The 18,865-nt window shown below is 42.6% G+C and overlaps 1 protein-coding gene across 25 annotated transcripts in view; it reads right to left on the bottom strand.

Moving 5' to 3' along the window:
- Nucleotides 1–18,865, bottom strand: part of SOX6 (SRY-box transcription factor 6) — a 613,575-nt gene that overhangs the window by 427,428 nt on the left and 167,282 nt on the right. The window contains exon 1 of one of the 25 annotated variants that reach the window (XM_084855000.1): nucleotides 1–2,648. This exon is cut by the window's left edge and continues 3,013 nt beyond it. The exons of the other annotated variants lie outside the window; for them this stretch is intronic. The gene's annotated coding sequence lies outside the window, so the exon portion shown is untranslated. Of the gene's footprint in view, nucleotides 2,649–18,865 lie in introns of those variants that run through there. 25 annotated transcript variants of the gene reach the window in all.

An 18,865-nucleotide genomic window follows, 5' to 3' on the forward strand; every position in this document is an offset into this window, starting at 1 on the left:
CCAGGATTGTGAGGTTGTCTCCCTTTAGTCAGGAATGATGTGACAATGAGGAAAATCACTTTGATACCCCTCTTAAGGGAATTTCTGTATAGATAGATATAGATATAGATACATAGACTGTGATCGAGACACATAGATACACACATCCATGTGATTGGCAAGATGCAATTTCTGAAATTACTTTGCATGTGGGCTTCCAGCAATACCTGGGATTTAGAGGACAGCAGCACAGCTGCTTACTGGCTGAGGTACCTGTGATCAAAACAGGCACCTTGGGTTCTTTACACCAGCTTCAATTTAAGATGGCATTGCTGGTTTTTAAGACCTTGAATAACATAGGCCCTGTTTATATTACAGTTCTGCTCTGAAATCTTACTCTGCTGTCTGTATGTGCACAGAATCAGATACAACAAATTATTTGGGGATCTCACATAAAGAACTACTTTGCACACTTGATTCTCCATATGAACGACGAGCATCCTCCCATCCACAACTCAGCTAAGCCCTCCTCTAGCTCTGTCTTGAGCCAAAAGGTCTGAACAGGAATTCTAAGTGCATTCAGCTGAACATGATTACGGTCCTCGCCATGATCACAAATCCTGTGTATTCTCCTTTCTTGAGCGGAGAGAAGAGCATGAATTGGCCTTCACATGCAACAAGTTCCTAGGCCAGTGGTTTGCAAACTGTGGGGTATCACACATACCCCTTGGAGGCACATTCTAGGATAGAATTAGATTCTGAGAAAGACCAAAATATGGATTGGTTGAACAGCCCCTGGTAGACTATCTCTCACTTGTCCCATCCTCCCACCCAGATTTGGGAAAAGTTCCTTTGTTCTAATTGTGTTTCCCTGTGTGTGGCTTGAGGAGAGGTTGGAACTATCCTGCTCTGGATCAGTGCCCTTATCCACAGATATTTGCACACAAGAGCAGGCTGCATGCTCACAACTACTTGCAAGGATCTCCAAATGCTCTGCTATGGAGATCTTTGGAACTGGTTGGAAGGTGCAGGAGGCAGAATATGTTTAAATACAGGAGAAGGAGACAAGCTCAGAAAGTTTTGGAAACACCAATTTAGCCACATGATAAAAGGAGGGGAACACCTACTTCTTTTCCACACAGGGAGGCTGCATAAGTGCGAGACAGAAGGGGAATTCTATGGATCCCCACTACACATTTAAAAAACCAGATTGGCCAGGATCCTCCTCATGTGGAGGGTCAGGTATGCATGCACAGCCTTTCTCACATGTGCCAAACATGCAGACAGTTATGTGTGTGAGGGGGTGGGCGACAGCCATCAAGTATGGCAGAAGTGGGGCTAGCCCATTCAGTCCTGTCATACCCATCACATGTGCCTTCAAGGCACATGGGCTTGTTTGAAACCCCTGGAGCTATCAAATAATAACCTTATCATCACACATTTGGGCCCTGCAAAGAGCCACAAGCTCCTGCAGAGTGGCTGCTCAGTTTTGCCCCACTCCTTTTGTGATGGAGACAAAGGAAGTCAGGGGAGGTCAAAAGGGGGTGGGGCAAGGGCAGGAGGGTGAAAACAAGTGAAAAGAACACTCTGGGGCACCTATATCCAGGGGAATCCAGATTCCAATGCAAATCGCCACTTTCCCTGCCTGAAAGACAAGCTGTAGGGCAGGAATAAACTCAGAGCACTCCGCTGGCTAAAGCCAAAGGTCAGGGCTATGTGTGCTGAGGCCCCTCTGGAAAACATGCAGGACAGAGCTTGCTAGGAGACAGTAGGGTTGGGGCCTGAGAAGTCAGTTCTGAACAACAGGGATAGGACCTGGCAGAGCCATTTTAATGTTCTGTGAATGAGGAGGTGGAAGAGTTGTGGTCGCACGCTTCCATGTCCTCTCTCCCCGGATGCAGAGATGAGGAGGAGGAGATTGGAAGCATCTGTTTTCCAGTAACCCCAGTTTATTTTATGTCCCAAAAGGAGGATCTATAGTTAATTTAAACAATGGTTTATTAACAAGCCAGGATTATAAATCATGGTGTGATCCCAGCTCATTGCAATAAGCCATAGTTTAAGTTAACCACAGTTTGTCCTTTTCAGATGAAACAATAAACCACGGTTAGTAAAAAAAAAAAAGAGAGAGACTGATGCTTCCAGTCTCCTTGCAGCTCTGTCAGAGGAGAGGAGAGGAGGGGAAAGGAGGGAAGAGGGAGTGTATGAGCCATAGGCTCATTCATGTAATGCCTATAGCTGCGCTAAACCACAGTTAAGCATTACATCCAAAATGGACCTCGAACATAACGAATGGCATTTGATAATAGCAAGAGACACTACATGTTAACTAGGCTTCCATAACAGACACTTATGAGTATGAAGATCTGATGGTACAAATTAACCCTTAATACAGTCTAAATAAAGTGGTAACATAGCACATCTGAAACAGCTCTTTTAAATTTTGTTAACTGCCCAGCAGTAGAGGATAAAGCAAAGACTCACTATACAAATAACACTGTTCAACACATTTCAGGCTAAAGCAGCACCATTACGAATCCACCCGCCATCTGAGGCAGGAGAGCATACATGTGCTTATCTCCCCACTCCCCTGCCACACACACACACCCATTGCCATGGCTGCAGCCCATCCCACACACCTGCAGTTGCATCCCCCCACTCCTGTCGTATCGCACCCACCCCCATCATATCCCTCCTCACCCCATCACTGTGTGTCACACACCCCTGTCACCATTGCCCATCACCTCTGCCACACATCCCATTCCCTCCATCAGAGTCCCTCATCCCCACTGCACACTCCATTGTCATCACCTGGGCTCTCTGAAAAGCTGCATCAGCCACTCTGTGCAGTACGGTTCTTCAAAGAGCCAGTCAGGGCCAGACCCTAATGCCTGGCTCTTAGAGAGGTCCTTCCTCAGAGTGAAGCACTGTAGAAGCCAGGGTGTTCCAGGAGATTATCTGTATTGTGGTAGGAAGGACCCCCTCAGAGCCAGGAATTTGGGCCTGGCTGGTTCTCTGAAGAGCCATGCCGGATGTTTTCACTGGCCAACATGGCTCTATAAAAAGCTCGCCCACCCTCTGGCTCATTCTGAGATTCTCAGAATGAGCCAGAAGGCAGGTGGCTGCAACAGAGAGTCCCACTGCCTCATTGGGAGAGTGGGGCCAGCAGGGCTCTCGGGAGCTGCCACCCATCCGGTGACACTACAGCAGGGTACTCTGGTCTGGTGGCAGCTCCAGACAACCACACACACACTGCCACAAATGCCACAGCAGGAGAGTAGATGGTGGGACTCTCTGGAGCACCCAGAAGTTGAGGGCACTTTTGGTGAGTTGGGGGCAGCATGCCCTTTGACACTTCCCTCACTCCACCACCTGGGGTGGAGAATTCTCCTGTCAGGAGCGCCCTAGCGGCCTCTTTCAGTCTACTCCAATAGCTAACTCAAGACTAGGGATGTACGAAACCCCCCTTACCTGGCTCCGCCGGGTTCCGCTGGGGGGGGGAGGCGCTCCGTGCCTCCCCCCCGGAATCCTGGCCGGCCAGCTCCGCTCCACGGGGTATTCTGTGGAGCCACCGGCCGGCTCCGCCAGCAGCCGGACATCCAGCCGCTGGCTAGCAGGGACGCAAATGGCTGCCGTTTGCGTCCCTGTATTCAGCCACGATAGGCTACGTTAAAACTTACGTAGCCTATCACATATGCCTATTTTATGCTATCTGGCATAAAAAAAAAATGCTTACCCAAATGGCGGCGGCTACGGCCACCGCCATTTGCGTTCCCTATTTTTGGTTGTCTTAGTCTACGTAAATATATACATAGACTAAGACAACCAAAAATAGGGAACACAAATGATGGAGGCCATAGCCGCCGCCATTTCCATACGCTTTTTTTTTTTTTTAACTCAGAGGTGATAGGCTACGTAAGTCTTTACATAGCCTATCACAAATGGGGGGGAAGACTGCAAATGGCAGCGGCAGCAGCCGGTCAGAAGACCAGCCGCCACCGCCGCCGAAGCTGGAGCCGCCGCCATCCGGAACATCCGCCCCAGGTAAGTCTCATCCCGGGGGGGATCCGTGGGGGGCAGGGGGGTGGCAGGCCATTCCACCACAGAGTTCAGGGGGCCGAATGCACTGGCATTCAGCCTCACTGAGATCCGTGGCGGAATTCTCTGACATCCCTACTCAAGACACAGACAAAAGGATTCTTTTCAAGGCTTTAATCCTTTTACAACTTAATGACTCTTTCAGATGCTAATCACCAGCGACTAAGGAATGAACAGCAGAGTAGCCTATGCTCCAGGTTAGGCAGTTGGTCCCCGTTTGAAGGAGAATCACTTGCGGACCCTGAACTTATGGGCTAGGGTGAGTTCCTCCCTCTTTCCCTTGGGTCCACGGGACGCGACCGTTGCTTGCGCGCCAAACGAGCGCTACGCCTCCTTTCCACGCCCTCCATCGCTCATCACTCCCTGCGTCTACGTCGAGCATCTAGCAAGCCCCCCTCCCACACTCTCTCACTGCCAGGGTCACTATCTATCTCAGTAATGCTGGCAGGAGGAATCTCTGCCAGCTGCTGTGCCTGTGAGGGATGAGTGGGCTCCTCTCCTATGGATTGCTGTTCTTCCTCAGAATCAGAACTGCTCTGGGGTTCTATGGGCTCAGCTTCCACCCTGACATCTCCCTGCCTCATGAGAGGGCCAGCCCTGGGCAAGCATATGACACAAATGTTGTGCAGGTTCTTACATGAGCAGGAAGGAGGTAATTCTGATTTCTGCCAATTCCTCACTCCAACTGCAGCCCCCTGTACCACATCTCACCCTGTTTGAGTGGGTCCTCCAAGGAGATGCTCTGGAAGTGCAAGAGGCTGCAGTGGCATGGAGAGAGGAAAGCCTTGTTGCATTCATAGGGCACTAACCAATGGGGCAAATACACCCTCACCGATTCTGTTGCACCCCACTGATTCCCTTCTGCTCTGCTAGCCGCACCCACCACTTGCGGAACAGAGATTTAGCGCTTCTGGGGCAACCGTAAATGACTGAAAACACTCATTTCTGGAATGGGCAGGTCAGTGGAGCTCGCATAAAGGAGCTCCGTCAACCTGTCCCGTTCCAGAAATGACAATTCCCTCTAGTTTTGGGCCTTCCTCAAGAAGTGTTAAATCTCCATTGTGCAAGCAGTGGGTCCATGGTCCCCAGCCATTATACTCAAGTGCATATTTTAATATTCAAAATAAAGCCCAAAAATGTCCTTTTCTTGTGATGTAAACAACAGAATTTAAGACTCCAAGGTTTAATAAAGATTACTGAACATTTGCAGGTGCCTCTTGGATGGCTGAAGAACTTCAGACCAACAAAAATTCCATGACAGAATACTAGCATACCAATAAATCAAAAAGTGGGAGGCAAGGACTGGAACTAAGAGATAATGTACAAGGAACTGAAGTCTTCCTACAGATGCTGTCAGAACTACAAATTTACATTGTCTTATGCAAAGACAATGGGGACTTAAGCAATGCAAAGCAACATATACGATATTCTCAGAATATATATATATATATATATATATATTCTGTATCTTCCTCATTTCCTTCCCCTCCCCCCTACACTGTAATCCAGATGCCAACTGTAAAATATTTCCAAGGCCTACAAAAAGAAGTTTCAGCCAGGTAATTCATGCTGAGTTATTATACTTATCACACCACTGAAAATGAACACTACTTGAAAAGTGTGTTCAATATTAGATCTTTCTGGGCATTCTTTTTTCCTGCTCTCACCCACATGACCCCACCCTCCCACTCATCCTTCCATCATACAAGTACAGCACCCTCAAGTATAATAATGAATGGAATGCTAAGATTATTATGTTGGAGGCTTAATGGATTCTCACTGTTTTTAATGGATTTACACAAAGAAGCTTTGTTGGGTATTTTTGCAATTTATATAAATAGACTTGGAAAGAGTCAATGTTTGTTTTTTGTAATTAGCTGCAGACATATGTCAATTTATTTCTATAGAGTTTTTCAAGTCACCAATTAAATTGATGCACTAGCAAGATTTTTTTTTTTTAAAGCTCAGTCATGTTTTATCCCCAAAATGAAGAGCTTCAAATGTGGAGATACCAAAACAAACTTATTCCTCATATTTCTCTCTCATTTCCATCACTTAGCAAGGTTTAGAAAAGGACCAGTATACAACTGTTGCAGAGACAGCTTGATGTTGCATGTACATTCTCTATCAAAACTGTGGCACATTAGCAATTGAGTGATGGATGGTTATAAACAATTGCCACAGATGTTTATAGAGAGAAGGCACACATCTTCCACCACATGCCCATCGTGCTACCATGTGGGCCAGTTCACAAGATCAAAACAAGCCACTGTGTGTTACTTAACAACCACCCATGGCCCTCCAACAAACGACGCTACCTGGGTTTGGACAACATGATAATGCAAATTGCACCTGGCATCCACCACCACGCACCATGGTTTGTTTAGATCATGTGAACCAGGTCACTGTATTTGCATCATTAAATAACAGAGCAGTCCTATGCCCTCTATACGAAACCCACCCTCTCGTAGCTGGTACAGAGAGAACCGCACCAGCTACCTCTCCATATCTGGTAAACAGAGTGCATGGGAGAAAGGAGGCATTCCTGGGGGTGGGGAGGGGAGGAGACCTGGGCGGCTGGCTTATGCCTTTTCCTATCACCACCCCAGTCTCCTTCCGTCCCCCCGTCCCGAAGCCCGAAGGCAAAATCACCCATCTAGCTTAAATGCAGCAAGGATACCTGCAGAGTTTGGGGGCTTATCAGTACTGATGGGATAAGCCCATCAGTGCAACAGATATTTCTTAGAGAGCAAAGAATATATAAATTTGAAATAAAGACATCATGTCTGGGACTGCTCGCAAACAAAACAAAACACCATGCCTTGCTACTTATCGCTCCAATGGGGCATACGATTTCAGATCAGGACATGACATGGCTAATTCATCTTTGACATGGACATTTATTGCAGCAGAAAGCTAGACATTCAAAACTACTGACATGTCAAATTACTGTGAGCATAATACTAACTTGCTCAGATGTACAGCTCCCAGTCCCATCATGAAAGGTGTACAGTGTCACTCTAGAGCCCACAATCACTGGTGTATTGGATCCAGAGAAAAATTGAGGGGAACCTTGCTTGCATAACAGGGGTTTCCTAGCTCCTTCCCTCCATTACAGCCCCTTGTGCCCCCCCCCCGAAAGCCACTCATGAGTGTGAAATGGACCCTCTGGAATGGGCACTGGGGGCTGCAAAAGGGCAGGAAAATCATAGGAATTCAGCTGGACTTCCTTGCACAAGCAGAAGTGTTCTTCCACTCACCCAAGCCAAAGGCTCTTAGAATACTTTTGCTAATCTTGTTCTTTGTGTCCCTGTGATCTCAACTGCTTCTATATGTGCCTTAGTAAAAATGTCGAGCTGTTTGCCTTGCCTTTATTTCTCTGCATATACCATATGGCTGCAAAGCATTGAGTCACTAGATCATCCATTTATTTTTATGATATATTATGCTGTTTGATGTCACGTTGACATCTAACTGATGTCGTTTTTGCTTTTTCCATCTTTGTTTTGTTTCTGAGTTTCTTTCAATAAAAAGAAGGGTTTTTAACAAACAAAAAAAGCCTTTCGTACTGATGAGTTAGACTACTGACAGACATGAGCATCTCTTTTATGATGTATTGCCAAGTAATTGACTTTATTTCTAGCTTCAGTTGAATGTATAGAAAGCCTCTAGTTTCTAGGCGGTTCTCTTTTCATTTGCTGTATAGTGTACGATTTTTATAATTCAGACATGTCACCTCAGCAGTATATTTTTCTCTAGCTCAAGATTAAAAATACAAAACACATTTCTGAACAGGGCTTGACCCCCAATTGACTGTGAAACCCCTTCTAGCCTTAAAGTGATATGAAGGCACTGAATGTAACAAAACTGAGGGTGGAACCCCTGCTACTTCAACAGAGCAGGATGCTGATTAGGGATATCAGAGCACAGAAGGATACAGATGCCATCCCTCAATCAATAACAAAATTCTAATAGCCTTTGATGCACCAGAATATCATCTATAAATTATACGGGCATCTGAGATACCACTTTTTTCTGAACTGAGTAGGTTCAGGAATAGCTCATGCCTTCCATGTATCCCCAAAAAGAAAATGGGGAAAAATGGTCACCTCACATCAAGATACTGCAACATTCATTTTAGTACATAGATCAGACTATGGGGGATGAATATTTTGGCACATTACACTTTTCCCACACATATCAAAAAAGCTGCACCTGCAATGTTCCAGTGGCTCAAATAAACAGCCTATGGCAAACACACACACACACACACACACACACACACATTTTAGCCAGACTATGCCTGTTCCACATACCCCCTGTCAATGTTGTTCCATGTGAATAACATTCTTGTTTGTCAAAACTTGTTTCATTTTCATATACTTTAAATCAGCCTTCCGTAACCTTTGAGAACATAATATAAGAAGGGCCATGCTAAATCGGACCAAGGGTCCACCTAGTCCAACATTCTGTTCACACATGGCCAGTCAACCAGCCTGTGGAAAACCCACAGGTAAGACATGATAGCACCATGTTCTCCAGCAAGTCGTATTCTTCCTGGTATTCAGAGGCATGCTGTCTCTGGTACTGGAGGTAGCATGTAGCCATCATGACTAGTAGCCATTGATAGGCTGACCCTCCATGAATCTGCTAATCCCCTTTTAAAGCCATCCAAACTGGTGGCCATCACTACATCTTGTGGTAGCAAATTCCATACTTTAACTATGCGCTATGCATTGCTGGCTGAAGGATTATGGGAGTTGTCCCCAAATATCTTGGACTACGACAGGTTGTGGAAAGCTGCATTAGATATAAAATCATACACTGCTAAATATGTATGCTAGATTCAGAATTTTAGGACACTAACCTCCACTGGAGGACATGCAGAAAATTTTATCACATCAAAGGACATTTTCTATAGGCCTATTTTCTAGAGGCAGCTCTGACTTCCAGTTTTGTACTGGGCCACTGAAGAACGACGAGAACAACGGACCAACTTCAACTGGAAGGTATTTTGGCTTTCAGTTCTATCTGTTTCATTCAGAAGTTCAGGAAAGTGTTAATTCACAATTGTGGAAATTATGGCGGAAATGTGGAAGTATTAATTTTATTTTAAACACGTAAGAAGTATTAATTCTTTCCTGCTACAGCTCTGTGACCATTTGAGTATTTGCATTTATATATTATTTATTTATTTAATGTTGCATTTATACCCTCCCAAAAGAAATTGCCAAAGATAGCTAACAATGATAAAATCTACAATAAAAATAATCCATATAACAAAATAAGCAATATCAAAATAAAATTAAGAGCAGATTAAAAAATTGGAACCAATAAATTTACCGCCTTGGGTACCTTGCAAGGAAAAAAGGCGGGATATACATGTAATAAGAAAAAAAAAACAGTTAAAAAGAAAAATTAAATTAAAAATACAGATAAACACACAAAGAAGCCAATAGGCCAAATGCCTGTTTAAATAAAGAGCTTTCACCTGTCAACGGAAGACCACCTAGTTTGGGGGCTCAACATTCTGTCCTTGCTTGCCCTTCAAGACAGTGAAATAAATGCAGCTTCACAATTACATGTACTAAATGCTGCACATTTATTCTAATGAAAGTAACAAGTACATAGGATATCAAGCACTAGAGGATGCAATGCTAAACCCAACAAATAGATTAAGAACACTCATTCAGCATCTTATAAAGCACACAATGGGTAACTGCCTTGTTTTTAAGTATGATTTTCAGTAACCATGACACATGATATACATCGATTGAGAACTGAAAAAGACATTCTTAAAATCTTTGTCAAGATCTTGGCTTAGATCCCACAGTAAAGGGAAACCACTAGTGGAACAGATTTCTGGAGGGTTGGGGAACCCTCTGGAGCAGATTTGAGGGACACACAGGAGGGTGCAGGGGGGAGGAGAGCACAGGGAAGTCCACTCATGGTTTGGTTTACCCTATTAAATACCTAAATCAGTTTGCATTTTGTCATCCTGTGCACTGTGTTAACAATGTGATGAAAATTATCCTAATTCCTAAAACATTTTTCAATGTATATGATGCTTTACAGTTTAAATCTTCACTTTGTATAGCAGACTGAGATCAGGCATCCTTCCCCAACCTGGTACTCCTCCAGAAGTGTTGGACTTCCATCCTTCCAAGATAGCATGGCCAATGGCCAACACTTATGGAGGGTACCAGGTTGGGGAAGGCTAGATCAGAGAATTCACCAAGGCCACTTAAGTTAAGCTTCATGGATAAGTAATGATTTGACCCTGAATGTGCCATGTCGAAACCTAACACTCTATCTACTGCACCATACCTGCATCCCATAATAACTTTAATATACAGAATGTTTTGAATATAATTCCTTCTTATGAGTAAGCCACAAAAATTATGAAATTAATTATAAATTATTATTACTTACAATATTAGTAATATATACATAACATTTCCTATAGATAAATTATTAATTCTAAAATTGATTATTAAGGGCACAATGCTATATAGACGGGCACCTCTGACCTCAACGGAAAACAGAGGCGACCACCTATCCAATGCAGGGTGGAAGCAGCATGGAGGAGAGGATTCCCTCCATGCTGCAGCCGCCCTGCGCTTTGCCTTAGACATTTAAGTGCAGCTTCAGGGAGGGGGTGGGAACAGGGCTCGAGTCCATATAGGAAGCTGTCTAGAACAGCTTCTGTGGTCTCCTCCCATCCCCGTCCCCAGTAACGCCCCGTTTTCACCCCTCCATGCTCCATGTTATGAGCACGGAGTAGGAGGCAGTGCGGTTCTCTCCACACAAGCTATGAGGGGGCAGGGGAGAGGGTTGGGAGCATGGTTTCCTGGCTTTGAGCGCATAGTGCTGTCTATGAGCTTGGAGCTGGGAAACTGAAAAATCCCATCTCCCCCAGATGCTGTAGAGGGGACATAGGATAGCTCTCTCCATTAATTATGCAGGTCAAACTCTTCAGCACAGTGGCAGTTTTGGACACTAACCTTGCACAGAGCTCAGCAGTTATTGTTCAAATGTTATTTTAAAACATCAAACTTAGGACACAAGGAAGTGCTTTTTACTGAATGAGACCACTGGGCCATCTATTCCAAAGCCATCTACTTTGAGTTGCAGCAGCTCCCCTAGCTCAGGAGGTAGCCTCCCTCCATCCTGCTGGGAACCTTGTACATAAACATGCCTAATAAAGTGCAGGGAAACTCTACTTTATTGGGAAAACATGGGATTACTGACTCCATGTTTTCCTTATAACATTAATACAGGGGCTGCAGGCACCTGCAGGGGTGAACTGGGGGCAGAGTAGGACAGTCATGATCTTTCCACACCCACTGATTCTCCCCTGCAGATGCTGACTTCGGTAATTTAAAAACTTTTTTCTATTAGTTATTTGTCTATTTCTATCACTTCTCCACCTGAATCACCTCTGAAGTATTGGTGACCAGCACCCATTATCTCTTTACCGCCTGATAACAGTGCCTTTTTCATCACATAATGCACAACATTTAGAGTTACTATTTCATGAAGCATTATTTCTTCTTTTTAAAAAGTATCAGTTTTATGGTGAAATCTAAGAGTGCTGCTCTTTCCCGTCTCCCCCACTGCTCTCATTCTTATTGTATCATTTTCTCTTTTGCATTTAAGCCTACATATTAAATCCAGTGCAAACAGCAAAGGCAAATACCTTTAGAAGACCAGACAAATATTTAAGAAGCACAAAAAGAGAGGCTTTACTTCTATCTCTAGATCTTCCTCCAACTTTTGTTTGCTAGGCAGGATTCTCCCTCTTTTGTGCAGTCCTTTTTCACAGAATGCCACACCTGCAATAGTACATTTCATAGTCTACATAAAGTGCATGAAGCTATAAACAATAGCAACTGAATAACAAAGGTCAAAAATTTATACTATGCCTTTTATCAGCATAGAGGAAGAAGTGGCACTGTAAAAAAGCCTATTATCTGATAAACTAATGATCTTCAGACTACATCATATTTAAACACTAGAAACTATGACCAAAAGCATGTGATTTGATCTGCCTTTTCCAAGCTGTCGTTTTTAGGTATTAGTGTCAAGGTGGCACTCATGACTGTAAGTGACCACAGTCTAAGATCAGGAACATATAGACAGTATAGGCAGAGGGGTGCATAATAAAACACACACTTGGGTGTCTATTGCTTGTACTGCATTACACCAGTGGAGGTATGGGTAGTATCCCTCCAGCAGGTTTTTCCTGAAATGCATGTGCCCATGCTAACAGTGGGAAGCCAGATGTGTAGGTAACACAGCCATTGTTGGCCCCAATTGTTTCCATCATCTGCATAGACCAGAACAGAAAAAAAATGTGCACATTTGAAAGAGATATGCTATCTGTGTACATTGAATCCGCAAAATTAACATTATGTTCTAATGCACCAAAAAGAGCTACACTTTTTGGCTGTTCCATACACTGCAGTTCCAAGGTGTACAGCCAAGATGGTTTACACATATATCTAAAAATCTGAAGGGAGAATGCCATGATCGTGTTTGCGGTTCATTGTTGAGTGTTCACCTGGGGCAGACTTAGTTCTGCTTCCAGTCATGTGTGAAAAGGCCCTTCCACATTTTGTTTTACTGTCATAAAATAGTACTAATTTGAAAATAAGATGATTGTGAAGAACTTCTTAATGATTATTAAGAAGTACAGTGGCATAGAAAGGGCCTTTTAAGTTTCCAACTCATTAATTCAAACATTCCCACATCAATACTAAACAAATGATATCACTGGCTGGCTCTTTAGTGATCAATATCTGCAAATATCTAAACATTTACTGTGGAGCAGTACTCTCATTGCAATCAGTACTATTATTCCAGAATAAGCAGTTCATACGTTGCATCCACTATATGAATTTAATAGAGCAAATCAACAAAATTTCACATTAAAGTTCCTTATCAATAATACCTAAAGATCAACATGTCTATCCCTACAGAATTGCCATTTATGTACAGTGAATGTACAATTGATCTCACGTGTCAGAGGCAGTATGCCTCTCAACACCAGTTGCAACATGGTATTCAACTCATGGCCTATTTATTTTTTTTAGTAAATTTATTAAACACCTCATAAAATAAATTTCTCTAGGCATTTAATACTTGTGGGCTTCCCCTAGGCATCTGGTTGGCCATTGTGGGAACAGAATGCTGGATTAGATATGCTTTTGGTCTGATCCAGCACGGCTGCTCTTATGTTCTTATGAAAGATGTAAGCCCAAAGCTCACTCACATAGCGAGAAACCCTGGTTTCCTGTTACAGCTGAATCAGGCCAAAAAGAATAGTATATGTTTAAAGACACTTATAAGTTTGTGGTTAATAAAACATTTGAACATTTATATCTTCTAAACTGGGAAGCCAATACATTACACAGCTCACAATACTGCAATGCATGCCCATACTATTTATAAATATATGGTTTTTTTATCCAAGGGCTTGCAGTATGTATCTGGATGTATTAATTCTACTTTATTCCATGTTTAAATATTGTACAAATGAAAAGCACAACACAAGAATGTTAAGTGCCTATATGTACAATTCTTACTGAACAGCAGAATTCTTCCAGGTTAACCCTTCATTCAAATGCTTGACAAGCAAGTATGACTAGTAGAAAAAAGATACTTAAAAGGCTGACTGACTTATTTTCATTCTATAGGAATCAATCCATGAGTTTCTAAATACAGAGAATTAATGTTCTGCGGTGGGTTGATTCATTCATTGGAACAATTACAAAAGGTCCTCAGAATGACAAGCAGCTAAAAGATTATGGAGCCCTATTAGGAAAGGCAACGTAAAGAGCCTATTGCAAAATTAACCAAGTGACAGGTTTAGATGTATCATCACTTATGTTAAAGAACAGTTTATCGACACAATAGCATTCTGGCTAGTGCTATAAATGTTGCCAGAGAGTGCTTTACAATATGCTTTGCCTTGAAAATCTGGTAAAAATAAACCCGATAGACGGCATTAGTGCCTTCTCCGTCTAATCTCTAAAAGCAATTGTGTATAGAGCAGCTCATAAACATGGGTGTACAATGTCCAATTTTTTATCTCTTTAAAAATCAGAAGTACAAAAGAGGCAGAATAAGATTGGCCAATTCAGCCACTGGCCAACTCAAACAAGAAATTTGTAAGGCAATGGGAGGGGGGGTTGTTTGTTTGTTTTAAAACATCCCTGGCATTCTTTGTAAGCTTCCCTTCATGTTAATATATTTTCCTTTAGCAAAGTAGATCAGTTTACACACAGAGAAAGGTTGAAATGGCGATTTTTCAAAACCTAGGTGAAATACATTATAGCCACTAGGGCTGAGACCAATAAGCTTTGGGAGTAATTTGTTGAACAGAAGGAGGGGACTCACTTCACACTTGGAATCTGCCCATGAAGCCCTTTGATTCCAGGTTTGCATCTCAAACTTAAACTTCATACAGTACAAGCACACCCCAAGTCTACAAATTATGTGGCATTAAGAGGAAGTCACTAATAAAGGTTCATATGTGCACATACTAGTAAATGGCAAGCAAGAATATGCATGCAATGTACTTTCTCTGGGCATTGCACAACTTGCGCCATTTAGAGAAAGTATAGCAACTATCCCATGGGTGCCACAATAAGTCCGCAGGCCTTCATTTGAAAAATGATTCACTACAGGTCACCTTCAATGATATTGTCATTGACTGGGTTCAGACAATCACAGTGAGGGAAGCAACCACTGTGGCTCCTCCCGCCGCCCCTGTGCATGCCATGCAAGGGGCCACCATTTGCATTATTCCCCATGCTACAGCACAGGTTGGTGTGTCGTCTGAACCCAGCACATGATGTGGTGGTGGGAGTTCATACCACCCTACAACCCACAATGTGCAGCAGAGGATGCCCCCCACCCCACCATGCCACATTCAGATGACACACCAACCCGTGCTGCAGTGCAGAAAATAATGCAAATGGTGGTTGTGCTTGAGCGGGGGGGTGGGGGGAGGATCAGCCATGACGGTTGCTTCCCTTGCTGTGATCGTCCGAACATACCCATTATGAAGACAGTGTTTCTGAGCCTCATCAGACTGCTTTCCCTTCACCACAGAAGAGTCACTGTGAGCCACGATATGTCAACACAAGTGGGATTAGAGGAAGTTGCAGGTCAGAAGGAAGGGCTTCTAGGCAAGCTTGAAACCTAGCACCACAACAAACCACTGATAGCCGTCTCCCCTCATTCCCATTAAAAGATTTTGGGACTGAGTGTGACTAGTTATAGCAGGTAGGTTTTTGGCATGCACACAGAGGCTCAAAAGCATTTACTATTACAACAAATTACATGCAGTTCTGTTAGATGAAGAAAAGTTAGGGTTACATTGCCAGGGATAAATGAAAGCTACATTTGGAAGAGAATTTGGGATTTAATATGTAACTGACTATAAAACATGTATAAAATAGCATAACTTTGAACAGCATAACTCTGAATAACAGACACAGAATGTGTAAAGGTGTGTGATTTTGAGCAGAATATTCACACAGACACAATAAGAAGTGTGATAATGTCAACATTACATACATTGGATGCATCCTGAATCTACCAGCAATTTAAACATGTCAACAGCATTCAACTGTTGGCTTTAGAATAAACGCCAGTGTTCCTAGCAAATCACTCAGCTTGCTTCCCAAGCCCAGTAGACAGATTTATAAATGAGAAAGCTGCCATTTTAAAGCACCTTAGGAATCCTAGCAATTAATGCATTACTCTTGTGTATTGTTGAAAAGGAAAAATTGAAATCTCTCTCTCTCACACACACACGCGCACACACACACACACACACACACCCCACAGCATCCTAAAGTCATAGCCCACAATCTAACACATAATTAGGCATGCTTAAGTCTATAGATTTCAATGCACATGTGTGTGTCTCTATGTTTGTTTTGCCTTCATAAGGTTAAAAGAAAACCAAAAGGACAGGATTCCAAAGGACAACACATGGAGTTCTACATATACAGCCAGGCTTTTAAGCTTCCCTACCCCATGCCACCTAAAAAGCTGATCCCACACCTGGGGAAACTTGGAGAGTAGACTAGTGCAGTGTGAAGAGCTATAGTATGCTTGCACACCTACAAAAGGCTCAGACATCCTGCTTGGAAGGCAGGATCTTCCTGTACATAAGCCTCCATCATCACCATCCATCACCACATTCAACCAATCAGCCCATTTATTCAGATCACAGTATATTCAATATACTATATTGAAGTCAGACAATCAGCATGCCACACAATGGTTCCAGCACTGCGGAGTTCTGGTGGAAGTAAATAAGCCAAGCTACACATTATTCTATAAGAGGTAAAATGTTTCAAGGTTATTAGCCAAATTGACCTAGAGTAAGATTATTTTCCAAATGTCCTTAAAGAAATGGTCTTAGAGAAATGCAGGTGAAGACATTACCCATTTCATGTGTTGTTTCTGCCCCCCCTTCCAAGAATTATTTCTTTCATATGTCCTTAGAATGTTGGAAACAAAAACAAAAACAAAAGTATTTTTTTTCCTTTTCAGAGTATTTACACATTAGTACTTTACTCAGAACTACTAATCAGGCTTAACAGATGGTGGTCATAGGGTCATTAATAGTTACTTCATTTTGCAGCAACTGTAATGTGATGATAGCCTTAAATAGGGTACAATTGATAAGCCAAAGGGAGAAGAAAATACGCAGTGTAATATAAAACCACTTTTCAGAGAATAACAAGGGACATCAAAATCAGATTCATCACAGTGATATACCATTTAACTACAGCCACTCTGAAAACTCAACTCACAGAGTTAGAATTGTACACACACACACACAATTTTGACATGTGAAACCTGAGCTATGTTATTTAGCATAAAAGCAAGAATGTTATGTAAGTTGAAAAGCAGAATGCAATGTGTCTAAACGAGAATAATTTGTTCTTCAAAGTGAGCACGCTCATGAGGAAATTCTCCAAACTGAAGTAATGGTTATATCACAATAGCACTAATTTGCTTGGCACTGAGAGTTGGCCAGGGTTTCTACACAGATACATCTAATCTGCTACACATGTCTGTCTTTTGCTTGTTACCATTTCCAGGATGTATTTGAATGCTCTCTAGATCCCATCATCAGATGATCTCCACGGCCAATCCATGACAGTTGACACCTGGCTGTGTTCTGTAAAAGCTAAAGTTTTTCATCTTTTTCAGTAAACCTGAGCTGGAACACACAAAATTATTGCAGAATACTCTGTGGATCTGCAGCTGTCTGTCTCACTTCAGCCAATGCCAAGGCTATCACAGGACAAACACATGGACCATACCATCAAAACAAAAGATACTTCTGAACGCATCTAAGTCACTAATGGACATTCTATAAGCAAGATTCTCCGTCCTGTCTGAACAGTTGTGCTTGAACAGGGGAGACACACGATCCTCCCTGCTTTTGTATGCATCGTGACAGAGCCAGGAGGCTGCATAGTGGCAACTGTATGAATCCATATTTTTTGTGTACTGACAGAAAACTGTATAGGGCAGGGGAACAGCTCAGATTTTTGGCAAGCTTTGTTTTGCTTCTCCTGTTGGAGACATTAAAACAAGGCATGTCCTACCTTCTGCACTGATCCAACGTGTCCCACCCCTTTACAGAGTTGTCTCCTTAGGGCTGCTAGCTATACACATGATGTGGCAACAAATCCATGTTTAACACTGAACACATTCTCATGGAGCTGCAACCAATCCTAGCTCACTGTCACATACTATACATTTGCAAAGAATATACATTTACATTGAACTCATTACATTTGTGACGTGTTACTTCAATTTGGGGAGACAGAACATATGCTGCTCAACTTCAGACTACTTAGAACAACTTCACAATATCAGTCAGTTGATGTACACAACAGCTTCCCTTTATGGTGATAGCTGACCATTGGCAGAGTTGTTAAAATATGGGATTGCTTAAAATATAAAGGTTTTCTGAAGATATTTAAAATATTTCATTTTATCCAAAATGTTTCAGTGAGTTAATAAGCAAAAGCATTATTTCAGCCTATTCATATACCATCACCAAGTCCTTCCACAAATGGTTCTAGCAGCTACCAAAAATAAATATTCTAAACAATGGTCTCATTCTTTCTCTGTAGAAAACCCGCCAAAAAAGCAACACATCCATTCTGCCCATCATCATCCATTCTATATCACCCCTTCTGCATTATTCAGAGAGGGGCTAGACAAGATTTCTTGTCAAATGCCACAAGCATAGACATGCCAGTGTTTATGTCCCACTACGATCTTATTTTAGGCTTCATAAGAGGCGTAAGTCAAAACTATTTGCAGGCTATCCCAAATCAAAGCAATGTTGCCAAATTGTTTCTTTGGCCTCCATCACTGCTTTTTAGAAACAGCCAAGAATTCATAACGACATGTTTTCTTTTTCCTGTGTAGAAATCCGCCCACCACCACAATTCTGTCTAAAGCTGAGTAAAGCGCAGAAAGTTAGCAGCCTTCTTGTTACATTTCATTTGTTAAATTTGTATCCTATCCTTCCTCCAAGTACACAGATGCGCTAAATTTAAGCTCAGGAAAAGATGAGCAGTGTGTGTGTGAGTGAGATTGTGAGGATGGATGTGACACCACTGGCCGAGTTAAGATGTAAAAGGGAACCATGGTTTCTTGTTATATGAGCATGCCACCACTAGTCTTCAGCTCATGCATGTCCCCCTCCTCCATTCACAAGGAGAAGAGATTGAAACCTTCT

This window comes from Heloderma suspectum, chromosome 1 (genome assembly GCF_057233095.1).
Source record: "Heloderma suspectum isolate Gila_16-S chromosome 1, 16-S_ref, whole genome shotgun sequence".
Lineage (NCBI taxonomy): Eukaryota > Metazoa > Chordata > Lepidosauria > Squamata > Helodermatidae > Heloderma > Heloderma suspectum.